This window comes from Scylla paramamosain, chromosome 27 (assembly GCF_035594125.1).
Source record: "Scylla paramamosain isolate STU-SP2022 chromosome 27, ASM3559412v1, whole genome shotgun sequence".
Classification (NCBI taxonomy): domain Eukaryota; kingdom Metazoa; phylum Arthropoda; class Malacostraca; order Decapoda; family Portunidae; genus Scylla; species Scylla paramamosain.
Window position 1 is genome coordinate 4,175,001 of NC_087177.1, and position 14,434 is coordinate 4,189,434.

Here is a 14,434-nt window from a genome sequence, read left to right on the forward strand (position 1 = left end):
TGAGGACACTGGTGCACATTGGTCATTTGGTGCATATTTCATTTGTAGTTATAAAAGCTGACATCAATGTATTGGTACTAAATTTGTTTTGCCAAAAAGATAGGAAAGCCATTTCTCTTTGGTAAAGTTCATTGTATAATATAAATCAAAGCGTAGTATCATGGCTGAGGTACACGCACCATAAACACGAAATAAAATCCTATCCATATCGTATATACTATTTTGTACTGTCCGAGTGAAGCAATTTGAAAAAAAAAAGTACTGTAAACTCTGGATGGGTAGAATAATATACTTTTTTTTACTCTGAGGTGTGAGGCGGGACTGGGGTGTCCACAAGCATTATTAGTGAGTGACTGTACTCGTATGTGTGTGTGTAATATATATATATATATATATATATATATATATATATATATATATATATATATATATATATATATATATATATATATATATATATATATATATATATATATATATATATAAAACAACTTTTCCGTATAGCATGATCTCACATTGCCCACACGGAACCCATATCATTCATTCTCTTGCCAGCAGTAGAGTGCCTGGTATAGATACACTGGTAAGGGGAACGGGGAAGATAGATAACTGAAAGGATCGAATCACTGCTCCAGTGTTTTGTAAGTGTCGGCAGCTGCCTCCCGTTTATTGTTAAATTATTGACGACGTTCTGCAATATCTGCCTTCGCGCCTTTAGCAGTTATTAAGTAGTTATTATCTGAGTTTTTCACGGTGAGCATTGATACATGAAAACTTGAATTCCAGATAGATAGATAGATAGATAGATAGACAGAGAGAGAGAGAGAGAGAGAGAGAGAGAGAGAGAGAGAGAGAGAGAGAGAGAGAGAGAGAGAGAGAGAGAGAGAGAGAGATTGCACTATAATAACTAAATTACTGGAAAGAGAAATGCAAAGAATATGTATCGCAGTGAGACTTGTAGAAGCTGTAGAAAGGCGAGGTCTCTCTCTCTCTCTCTCTCTCTCTCTCTCTCTCTCTCTCTCTCTCTCTCTCTCTCTCTCTCTCTCTCTCTCTCTCTCTCTCTCTCTCTCTCTCTCGAAGCTTTTACATATTAATGTTATGCCACAACTTAAGCCGAGTTACGTATACTGTAAATTACTAGCGTTGAATGTGATGTATTTCATGCCCTGTATTATACGTACGTAGGCTACTCGTGCTACAGGCTGCCTTGTCTGCTGTTATTGTTGTAGTAGTGGTACAAGTAGAAGTAGTAACAATAATATATATGTATATATATATATATATATATATATATATATATATATATATATATATATATATATATATATATATATATATATATATATATAAAACAACTTTTCCGTATAGCATGATCTCACATTGCCCACACGGAACCCATATCATTCATTCTCTTGCCAGCAGTAGAGTGCCTGGTATAGATACACTGGTAAGGGGAACGGGGAAGATAGATAACTGAAAGGATCGAATCACTGCTCCAGTGTTTTGTAAGTGTCGGCAGCTGCCTCCCGTTTATTGTTAAATTATTGACGACGTTCTGCAATATCTGCCTTCGCGCCTTTAGCAGTTATTAAGTAGTTATTATCTGAGTTTTTCACGGTGAGCATTGATACATGAAAACTTGAATTCCAGATAGATAGATAGATAGATAGATAGACAGAGAGAGAGAGAGAGAGAGAGAGAGAGAGAGAGAGAGAGAGAGAGAGAGAGAGAGAGAGAGAGAGAGAGAGAGAGAGATTGCACTATAATAACTAAATTACTGGAAAGAGAAATGCAAAGAATATGTATCGCAGTGAGACTTGTAGAAGCTGTAGAAAGGCGAGGTCTCTCTCTCTCTCTCTCTCTCTCTCTCTCTCTCTCTCTCTCTCTCTCTCTCTCTCTCTCTCTCTCTCTCTCTCTCTCTCTCTCTCTCAAAGCTTTTACATATTAATGTTATGCCACAACTTAAGCCGAGTTACGTATACTGTAAATTACTAGCGTTGAATGTGATGTATTTCATGCCCTGTATTATACGTACGTAGGCTACTCGTGCTACAGGCTGCCTTGTCTGCTGTTATTGTTGTAGTAGTGGTACAAGTAGAAGTAGTAACAATAATAGCGGTAGTAGTAGTAGTAGTAGTAGTAGTAGTGGTAGTAGTAGTAGTAGTAGTAGTAGTAGTAGTGGAGAAAATATTATTGGGAGGAGTCATTGTTGGTGATGGTGACCATATTATTGTATATAAAAATTGGAAGCCTAAAATTGCAGTTTGGTAACATTTATCTGCCTGCGTTTTATGGATTCGCGTAATTTTTTAGACATCCTGTTGACACCCAGCCGATGATGTGGCCCTGAGCCAGCCTGCTGCTGCGTGGGACAGGCAACGAGCAGGTGAAATGGTGCACATACGTACGTGCTCTGTAGGTTCTATGCCTGAATATGAGAGTTATGTGGCTCGTATATCCTCGTACATAATGAAATAAAAAATACTTATAATTGTCTGATCATCTGAGGTTTACCTTTGCTTGTCCTGATTTGTGAGTTGGGATGAGATGCATTGACTTTAATGGCGGTAACATCGCTAAGTCGTGTCGTCATTCCAAACATCATGGGTGTAGTTTCTCTGAGAAAAGGACAAAATGTTGCCACTTATAAGAAACACATTTTTTCTCTTACAACAGGAAACACATTGCATGTTGTTACCACGTAGCTGCCAAGAAGTAATTTATGTGTAAGAAATAGTTTTGTGTTGTAACTTCATTAATTCCAAAAGGTTATCAAGGAGAATAATTTCCTGTCTGAAATTAATGTTATTTTTTTCTACTTCTGGCTTGCGACGTGAAGGCGAGTGACTACCTGACAGTTAGTGGATGTTGTGCACGTTAGCCGAGTCTGTGGCTCAGAATGGTGTCCGTTATGGTCGCAAAGCGAAGGGTGTCGTTACAAAAGCTGTAGCTGCAATTTCTACCTTGTGCAGTGGCGGATGCTCTGAAAAATGTGACACAAAAACAAATTTTTCCTCTCGTTTTTTCGTCCGCTTTCTTAAAAAAACCTTTGACACATGCAAACATTCAGTTCCATGACACTGTGTTCTTTTGGAAGGACTTGTCGTGGAATATTACCAAACAACTTTCAACTTTGTCTTTGATCTTCGTGAGTGCTTTACTCCTGAATTCTGTAAGATAAAGAATATTGATAGTGTTCATCTCTCCTTATCTTTTCATATTACTAAGTCACTTGATAAAGAGAGAGAGAGAGAGAGAGAGAGAGAGAGAGAGAGAGAGAGAGAGAGAGAGAGAGAGAGAGAGAGAGAGAGAGAGAGAGAGAGAGAGAGAGAGCGCATCCCGGTAATTAATGTTAGTGGAAGCAGGTGAACCGTCTCCAGGCACATTGGAGGAAGGGTGAGACTAAATGTTGTGTAAATGCTGCGATATGGTGACCTAATTGTGTGTGTGTGTGTGTGTGTGTGTGTGTGTGTGTGTGTGTGTGTGTGTGTGTGTGTGTGTGTGTGTGATTACAATACCGGATTTTATCTCCCTTGGTGTTCCTTTCCCTCTACTTTTTTTTTCTTTCACCCTCAATGTCTTATACCTGCACTGCACCACTCTCTCTCTCTCTCTCTCTCTCTCTCTCTCTCTCTCTCTCTCTCTCTCTCTCTCTCTCTCTCTCTCTGCTTCTCTTCTTTCTCTTCATCTTGTTTCATGGACAGTCTTTACTACTTTCTCATGCTCTCTTGTTTTCTTTCTTCTTGTGTTCCATCTGTATCATTGTGTGTGTCTTTCTTCTCTCTCTCTTTTTCTTCGTCCTCTTCCTGCTCTTCTACCCCTGTCCTCCTCTCACTCGCACTCGTCCCTCCCTCTGCTTTATGACTGACACGTGCAAGATGAAAAACTCCAATCACGCGCACACACACACTCACACACACACACACACACACACACACACACACACACACACACACACACACACACACACACACACACACACACACACACACACGGAGACAAACGCATCTACACATAACAAGAAAGAATAACAATCTGAAAATAGCATAATCTTTTTCATATTTCTCTCTCTCTCTCTCTCTCTCTCTCTCTCTCTCTCTCTCTCTCTCTCTCTCTCTCTCTCTCTCTCTCTCTCTCTCTCTCTCTCTCTCCCGAAGTGAGAAATATTTACCTAAAGCTGCACTGTTTATGCCCGCCGCCTGCAGGAGTGTGGCTCTTGGCGTGGAGGAGATAAGAGTTTGGGTACGTCTCGCCCCGCCCCGCCCCGTCACGCCACGTCTCGCCTTCACCCAGATAATTGAGGCATCAAGAGGCTCCTGAGGAATAAAGGTAGGATGCTTATTTTACTCTTACAGTTATTAGCTTAAATGAGGCAAGAGTTAAAAAGTAGACCAAGTAGGACGTGTAGTGTTTACTCTCTTTCTCTCTCTCTCTCTCTCTCTCTCTCTCTCTCTCTCTCTCTCTCTCTCTCTCTCTCTCTGATGGTGCTAGTGCTGCCCTAGTGACATAGTGTTGATTACCGCGTGATGCCTGTGCAGCATCAGCTGATCAAAGCCGCGGCTGTCAGAGGGCGAGGCGGAGGCTTCAGACACCTGGATATGCATTGGTACAGATGCAGGAATGGGATGCAGTGTATGGCGGACCGGTGGCAGGTGATGCTAGGAGGGTGGGTGGTGGGGGAATAGTGGTGTGAGTGAGTGAAGGGTGAGTGTGGTGTGCAAGTTGTAGGTAAGATGTGGTTCTAGATAATATTTTTTTGTGTCTTTTGATTTACTTATTGATTAATTTTCTATGGTGGTGTACGAAGCTATACTAAATATTCAGAAACAGTTCCGTGAGAGTCGTACTGGGAGTGTGGTTATGTGAGGCTAGTGGCGGAGGGAAAGCTGTTATAATTGAGTGTTTATTTGGTGATAGGGGAAACCGCAAGGTTGTATCCAGTATAATGGTTGCTGTGATCGTAGTTTTTCGTTGTGTTGTGGATGGTGATCAGGTTGTAGCATGTTATTTGGTGGTGCTGAAGGTGGTAAAGTTTGTTTAGCATAGTGGTTGTCTTCTGATTATTGTGGTATGGCGGTGTGGTGGTGTAGGACTCACGTAGATGTGGTGGCTTTGGAATGACGTGTTGCCTCAGGCCATATAGGAGAGGAATACGTGCCGGCTATAATAAAAAATAAAAGTAAAAAAAAAAAAAAGTAATGCGCGAATATGGTTCTTTCATCTTCCATGTGAATAACATTTTTTGTGGATGATTTCATTCATAACTATTTGCAAGGTAAACATTCTCTTTATTGTAATCGATAGCTTTTGGGAGTCTCATGATTAACTTTCGAAACAAAATTCTCTTTTATCCTCTTTGCATTTATCTATAGCTTTTACTTTCTATATTCCGTATTTTCTGTCCCCACACCGATTTTTTTTTACTGAATTTATTTGTTGCATAATTCAATTTACATAATGCACACGTTATGCTCTTTTTTTATGGATTATTTGTTTATTTGCTTTCAACGGCGTAATTAAGTCATGTCGCAATGTTCGTCAGGGACACGTTTTGATTGATTTGCTCGTTTGGTGCACCGTGATGTAGTGAAATATTTGCTTGTGTATTACTTCACATCTTCACACGTAATGGCCACCGAATGTGCGGCATGTGTTGTGGGCTTTATGATTTATGATTAGTCTCATGTGTACCTCTCACTTTCACCCTTATTTTGTTATTGTTATTATTATTATTATTATTATTTTTTTTTTTTTTACATGTTAAAAAGAGAAAGAGTCGAGGAGCGTAATTTCTGGTTTTCTTTTTGGCCACAAGATTTGTTAGCGTTAATGAATTTGTTTTGTCATTACGGAAAGTTACTTAAGTATTATTGTAAAACTGACAATATTTATGAGCGTAAAACTGATATTTGTTGAAAAAAAAGGTATCCTAAAACATTCTTAAGAATAAACATGAAAGTGTCCTTTGCTGTTTTTTTTTTTTTTTCTTTTTCATTTGTTTAAGAGGAGTTACAAGTTACGAGTTAAAGTCATGCTATGTTTGGTTCATGTCAAGAGAATTTTTTTCTCACTCGACCTGTTCATAAACTCTTAAGAAGAACGTGTGTGGCCAGCAACATTCGTTTTCACTTTGTTGCTTAAATAATTCTCGCGTTTTGGACGAATGCTACCAGACACAAATTGGACATGCACGCGAAACCGGAGTGCTGTCTGTTTCTTTTATTTTTTTCCTCTTCTTTTCAAGTGCAGCGTGCAGGCGTGTACACATTTTTAGCTGTGCGTCCACTTTTTAAGGTCACTTTTTTTCTCCCCTGGATGACAAAGCCCATACAAGGGTGGCCTTTGTTCCCATCGCCCATCACGCGTTAAGGACACGAGGGTGAGGGAGGGCGGCAAGGCTAAGCGGCTGGGAGAGTTCTAAAGAATATCTGGTTTTGTTCATATTATTTCTAGCTTTAAAGGTTGTTTTGAGAATGAAAATACCCGTAGAAATAGTTCTTATAATTTTCATACTAAACAGGGAGACAGTTACTCTTTTACACCCGCCCTCTCCCCTCCCCCCACCCTACCTACCACATACAGGACATTGTAAAAGGGACAATCATACACGACACAACACAATTAGTAAAACACAATTTCCTGTAGCGGTAGTGAGTGGCAAACGTAAGCTTTTATATATTTTTTAATGTTTGGTCTCTCTCTCTCTCTCTCTCTCTCTCTCTCTCTCTCTCTCTCTCTCTCTCTCTCTCTCTCTCTCTCTCTCTCTCTCTCTCTCTCTCTCTCTGCCGGGTAATTTGAAGGGATCTTTGAAAAGTTCGGGGATTCTGTGTGTGTAGTGTTTCACTTTACTAATATTGGTAAACAAATGTTTAAAAGTTTGTTGAAGTAAAAGAAATGTATTAGCTTTTATAAGTTCAAGTAAGGTATTTATGAAGACTGCCAGGGATTTGTTTGATAAGTTTGTTATCTCGTAAGCACGAGAGTTACTAAGCTCTTTATTGGGATCTGTAATATTTCTTTGTGATAACGTGAAACAAATACACAAACTGAAAGAACATTTTGATTATAGAGATATTAAATCAACATGTTACTTAAACACACACACACACACACACACACACACACACACACACACACACACACACACACGGCATCATGATGGACACCTTGTTAAAGGGGAAACACAAAACTCCCAGCAGTGAAAGGCAAAAAAGGTAAAAGTATGTGATCAGTTACTGATAATGGTAAACACTACAGGATTTATATGAATTATAAACACTTCAAAGTAAGAGCCGAAAAAAAAAATAATAACTGCGTTCAACAGGTGATAAAATTAAAAGAAAAAAGAAATCCGTAGTGAATGTTCAGTGCAATTGCATAGGAAACGCATGAGTTTCCTCCCCACAAATATTGTTTGTTTTCAGTATCCTCAAAGGCAGAAACAGACAACTAATGACGGTAACTATGACGATGGCGGCGACAAAGGCGATAATGGTTGTAGTGATGATTATAACGATGGAGGATACTACTACTACTACTACTACTACTACTACTACTACTACTACTACTACTACTACTACTACTACTACTACTACTACTACCACCACCACTCACCACCACCACCACCACCACGACTACTACTACTACTACTACTACTACTACTACTTCTACTACTACTACTACTACTACTACTGTTGATGCTGCTGCTGCTGCTACTTTCATTAATACCATTACTTCTATTATTACTGTTGCTACTACTTGTGTTAATATATTCAAAAGTTATCAGGCATTCTAATTACACAGTATAATTCGTTCATATTATTATGATTCTAAATTGTGGAATAATAAAAGCATATCAGAAAACTGGCACACCTTGCGTTTTAAGAACACTGCCACGTTTGAGTCCCTGAATTATGTTTCCTATTGGTGATTTTTCAACACTGACCAATACTTAAATTCTTGTAATATGAGTCATCACATTTACAAGAGCACTGAAGGTAAATCTTTAAACTTTTCCTTAAGTTTCTAAGGCAAGGGTGAGTTGGATAATTAATAGCGCCAGGTAAGCCAATCTGCGTTCCTGTAAATCAATCAAACATTTAAAAATCACTTGCATTTCGGGGACTATAAATACGTTTGAAGAAGGAAAGAAAACTTCAGCAAGAGTGCAGAAAATATATTGGCCTTGAACTTCATGCAAGAAACTTCTAACATTTCCGGCAAGAACTTTGGCAGTAACTCATTAGCGAGGCAGTGTTTGGTGAGCGTTGGGGACAGGCGCCAAACGATCAAACCATTCCTTGACACGTCTGTGCCAAAAACTAGGAAGGAAAGAGGTTCTCGGAATCAAGGATATTGGAACCTCATTTAAGTACTACAAACTCATCAAAGTCGGTGGTACTTTTAACGCGACTGTCAGTATTGCAGATGTAGCGACGTGTTGAATAGTAAAAAAATAATAGTGATATTGATTCCTGCAGTGGGAATGTGTGGGTGTTTTACTACTTTTGGGTGTATCTTTGTGTGTGTGTGTGTGTGTGTGTGTGTGTGTGTGTGTGTGTGTGTGTGTGTGTGTGTGTGTGTGTGTTGACTATATGTCTCTATCTTTGCTTTGCTTTCTGTATTTATGTGTTTGTTTGTCTAGCTGTTTGTTTGTTTGATTGTTTGCTTGGTGTGTGTGTGTGTGTGTGTGTGTGTGTGTGTGTGTGTGTGTGTGTGTGTGTGTGTGTGTGTGTGTGTGTGATCTCTCTCTCTCTCTCTCTCTCTCTCTCTCTCTCTCTCTCTCTCTCTCTCTCTCTCTCTCTCTCTCTCTCTCTCTCTCTCTCTCTCTCTCTCTCTCACATATCAGTTATTAGGTGTAGCGATAGATAGTTTGGTGTTTTTACTTTTTTTTTAAGTTTGATTTCCTACGCGACGCTGTGATTCTATAAATGGCGTGGCGGCAGATTTACTCCCTTGAAACAGCTGGAAATTGCTGGCGTGAGGGATGACTTGCTCACGCTGGCATGGAGTGAGCGATTCAGCTCCAGGAAGCGTGCACAGCTGTCAGAGTACAAGAAGAATCGTGTGTGCGTGGCGTACATGGACAACAGCATCTTTTTGAATCTCCACATTTGTTACGCATCGTCAAAACTAAGCCGCCTGTTGTGGGTGATAGAGTTCAGGGTAGCACCGATTTCCTCTCCCGCTGATTATAGTGTGGTCTAGATTCAGGGTGCCGCGACCTTACTGCCACGTGGCTGATGTGAATGGCGTGTGCTCTCACATCGCATTAAGATTCTACAATTTTTTTCTTTTTGCCAACGAGGGAAACGGGTTGATGCAATTTTTTTTCTTTTTTTGTACAGTTTTACTGGGTTCATAATTGTTTTGCTGCTCTTGTTTTCTTTGAGTGTCACGAGTGTGTTGGAGTGTGAATTTCCTCTAATAGTCTGAAAAACGATGATTACTTGCACGTCGTCGTGAGATTTCAAACCCACTCCCAAAGAAACACCAAGATACGCGCTTTGGATGTCTCTGGCACAGAAAAATAGGCATCTTTACGAACCATCGTCCTCTCCTCTTTCTTATTTATCGATTTATCGCTTGCTTAAGGATGAGACGCACGCGTGAGGGGCGCCGCTAGTGAGGGGCCTCGGGCAGGAGTGGGTCGGAAAGCGATATCAGGGAGTTTATTCGTCATCCAGGTAATGAGGTTAGTGGGGTGGCATATATTGGTTTGAATCACCCACTCAGGTTTATTTTTATGCGCCATTAACCCACGGATGGTGAGGACAGGAAGTGTGCCTAGAGGAGGGGCGCTAAAGAGGGGAGAGGCACCGACGACACTCACTGATGGGAGGGGGGATAACTTAACTTGCCACCGTTATGTGTTTGTATTTGTTTCGACGACACTGCGTACATACGTGTTGCATGCTGGCAGTTTTTAACCCGATATTTTTCCCTCCTAAAATTCTATCTCCTTCCTGCTCTTTCCCGTTTCCTTACTGCCGTTTGTTTTCAAGGTTGTTTTTAAGTTTATTTTTGCCTCCATTTAGTTCACTTCCTATCCCTGTGCTATTTTTTCCCTCACACCCCCTTTTTTTTTCTTAATCCTGCGTATTCTCTGACTCTTCCTTTCCTCTGCTTCCAATATTCTCTCTCTCTCTCTCTCTCTCTCTCTCTCTCTCTCTCTCTCTCTCTCTCTCTCTCTCTCTCTCTCTCTCTCTCTCTCTCCTCCACCCACTACACCCCTCCACCTCCCCTTCCATTAAAGAACGCTAATGGCCTCATAAAATCGTGAAATTTGAGTGAAAATTCAGCATTCCGGGCGACTCATAACTGTCCAACGCCCACAATAAAGACTGTAGTTATGACCTGAGGAGGTGGAGGGGTAGGAGGCGTAGATAGACGGGGGAGGAGGGTGTTACTTTTGGTATGTGTGTGTGTGTGTGTGTGTGTGTGTGTGTATTGTGTTGTGTGCACTGTAACTCTTTGTTAATTCGTTATCACCATCGGTTTTCATCCCCATTAACATCCTGTACCTCATCATCATCATTATTATCATCCTCATCATCGCCTTATGCCTGCATCTTAATTAATCACAAAGCGACGTGTCTTCCAAAACTCGGTTTCGAAACTCACTTGGCGAAACGCTCTTGATTATGCGCTTACTTCTACTAAGGCTCGCAGGGTGATGACTTGGCCACTCATTTCAAGGTGATTCCTCTGCTTGTTCACCGTATTAATAAGAAAATTCTTAGTTTTGAGTTATTAAATATCAAAGTGATATTTCTGTTAGCTGTGTATGACAGATGAAAATTGGTAACACTGTCCGCTGTCGATGAACTTTCGAACTAGTTTGCTGCCGCTGCCCTCTGGCGGCAGATTGATGGAATGTTTAGTGGAATACCGCCATCTATCGACTACTTCGGCGATTGCCCTGGATTCTGGCGACGGGTTTTTGAACTGTTAAAACTGGGCAGTTGGCGAAGCAACTCATGTATATTTTTGTGTCATTAACGATGGTTGCTAATCATAAACAAAACAGCTCGCGTTTATTGAGGCTTTGTGACGCCCAGGGAGGGAGCACACTAACATCCATCCCTTCACTAGATGTCACAGCGTACCAGGCCGTTTTTAGTTAGGACTCAATATTTTGTTAGTGATAAAAATTTGAAGTAGAATTCTCTTTAGTGTGTGTGTGTGTGTGTGTGTACATGCATAACAATAGGTAAGTAGACAAACAGGCAAGATATCTATCTGGTGAATAATAAGTAAATCCAGGTACACCAGGATGCATGGGAGAGGCAGAAAGGGAAGCAGGGAGAGCGGGAGAGCTTGCAGGCACTACCAGGGTTCGGGTAAGGATGACGTCTGAGGTGAGGGAAGCCACGCGTGGTGAGGAGATTAGAGACGGGGTGGGAAAAAGAAGGAGGGATTGGGAGGGGAGGGTAGGAGCCATGCAGGAATTGGAGAGATGGAAGGATAAAGGCAAGAGGAAGAAAGGAAGGGAAGAAGAGGGAGGTTATTGGACATGAAAAAGAACTCGAAAATAGTTAATATTTCTTTAGTTCTTCTTAAGTTGTGTGCAGCGTATCATGAACTGGCTCTTCTGAAATGGAGGGGAAGAAAATATAGAACCAACTTTAATCAGTAGCGCGTTGTAAACTTGACATTGGTTTAACCTTGGCAAAGCACAACGCAACATGAAAAATGGCCCGAAAGGAAATAAAAATAGAATTAAAACTATAAACAACTCTGAGAAGATGAAGAGCGTAATATATTTGCTGAGGGAGGGAAGAGTTGGCAACTTTCTGTTAAGAGTGAAGAGAAACATATTTTATCCTTTCTTCCCGTCTTCCTTCCTCTCTTATATCACGTATGCTTCAACGCTGGTTTTCCCTTCTGTCATGCTCCCTCTCTCCTCCCTCTTTTCCTTTCTTTCCCCTCTTCTTCTGCCCTCCCTCACATCCTCCTTTCACACTGAATCACTTCTCGTTAACTGTAACATTGTACTCTCGTGTTCTTATGCAAATCAATGTCAAAAACCTAAATTGCCTCATTTCCGGAACAATAGACAGCTGCTCTATTCTCCCCCTAATCCTCAATCTCTCATCGTTGCAAAGTCCCCAGAGTCATGAATCTCGAGCCATAAGACCCTAGAATCTCGGCCCCTCATCACCTGCGTCTCAGTCACGAGTCCTAACATACCAAAGACTAAGGAACCTCGAGGCTTGATCACCATATAATTTAGAGAGCCAGTGCCAGTTCTCCCAGCCGTTAAGTCTAAGGATTCTGTGTCCCTAGAGTCTAGTCTACTCTCAAGGGCTGTGATGGTCTTAAGAAGTACGCGTTCCCAGAGCTCCGCGTCCCCAGTATGGAGCGTCATTACTGCCTGGCGCAGGTCGCATCTGTTGACTCAGCCACGATCAATAGTCTCAATAACGAGTCATCAATGAGCCAAAGTGCATCATTGCTTTCCCGGGCAGGAGCGAGGCCTCAGGTTGTGTGCACCAGCATAGCAAGGAGCGACGAGGCTGTGTAGAGTTGCTGAGAGGTTGTGGGCGGTGGTGTAGAATGCCAAATGTAGCACCTTCCTTAGCCAGGTGTGGACGGCGTGTAATGAGATGTATCACATTGTAGGGCGTTTTGGCGTCCTCACGAGATTGAACAGCAAAGTAGGGGTTTACATAAGTCTATTCCTGTGTCTGAGAGATTATCGAGTCTTTGGAAGCATCGAGCGCAGCAAGCTGATTTGTTTTTACTTACGCTACTTACCAAAGCTCATGTATCTTACGAGATCATCCAGACTTCAAGTATGCTCATAATTTCACCAGCGTTTGAACTGAGACAAAGTAGGTAAGACTTGCAACACTGTAAAACAAGGATGAAATAAAAGACGACGACGGTGACGACGAAATAGAAGATGAAGAAAAAGAAAAATAACAACAACGACGAGAACAACGAAAATGACAATGGCGACGACAACAACAACGACAGCAACAACAACAACAACAACAACAACAAAAGACGAAATCAAGTTTGGAAATGGCCTTTGGAACTAAGATAAGTACTATAAGTTGTTATGATGTCAAGTTCTTGCCTGGGTAATTGGGGAACTATAGAAGGCACTGCCATAAGTGACATTGATGGGGAGATACGAGTGGCATGAAGCAGACTTAGTTTAGGGCAATGACCGGTGTGATAATGCCTGGCGTCTGGTAAGGTTTTAGTAATTTGTTTTATATAAAGAGCATAACATCAATTCTTCATGCTGTAGTCAGTGATTTATTATCCTTTCGTGTGTGTCTCGTTCCAATTTTCACTAGCTTTTATCCCAGTACTTTCCAGCAATTTATGTATCTTTTTAAGTTAAGAAATTAGTGAGGCGAGATGGTGGTGTTGAGGATGATGATGGTGGTGATGAAAGCCTTCGAAAATCACCTGCTCATCCATCACTCCACTCATCGACACCTCCACACCAAAATACCCCCTCCGGCATGACGGGATATGAGCGTGAGTGAGAGAGAGATCAACGTGAGGCATGGGACGCGAAAAGACTTAATTACTGGTTATTAAAGTGACGGAGGATAAGTACTGAGGAGTGATAGTGTAGCATGTCGCCGAAAAAAAAAAAAAAATCAGTGGAGAATTATGTAAGCTGATAACAAATATGAACGTGAATCTTGGAATATGTAAGAATGGTGTATTTGCCTAATTTATAGCATACACACACACACCGCGTAGTGCAGTGGTCAGCACGCTCGGCTCACAACCGATAAGGCTCGGGTTCGAGTCCCGGGCGCGGCGAGGCAAATGGGCAAGCTCTCCGGCAAGGTGCTGGCCTAGTAGCGTAAGGCCTTAATTTCGGAGTTTGGGTGAAAATTTTAGTTTTCTATGTTTTGGGCGTCATAGAAAACGCATCGTTCTCTGAATATAATGGGGTCTTTCATTTTATTTTCTCCAAATTTAAAGGGAAAACATGGGTTTGTTTGGAGAAATTTAAAAATCATCGAGCGATTAAATGTCCCATCGTGTCGGCTGTTCACGCTCCTTAATGCTAATTTTAAAAATACCCACAGAAAAGTTATTCATATTTTTTTTGTTAGATAAACTAATGTTCTTACATCTGGCAACAGCGTGCGTATGATAATAGTTGTTTATGTCCTGGTGTCGAGAATGAAGTGTGATTTAGGGACACACTAAGTTATTATGTTAGATACATATGTATAGTGTTTGCAGGAATGTTTGCTTTTTTTTTTTTTTTGTTTTGCTGTAAGCTGAGAATATACCTTTAACTGTCTCTTGATAGCATATAAGGTGCTGTCAAACATTTTGGGACGCCTCATCACCATGTTTGTGGTAAGGCACATCCTCGCTTCCCTCATCGCTTCATTTCTTTACCAACGCACTCACAGTCTTTTCATTGCTAATAGTTATGCGGCTTATTTTT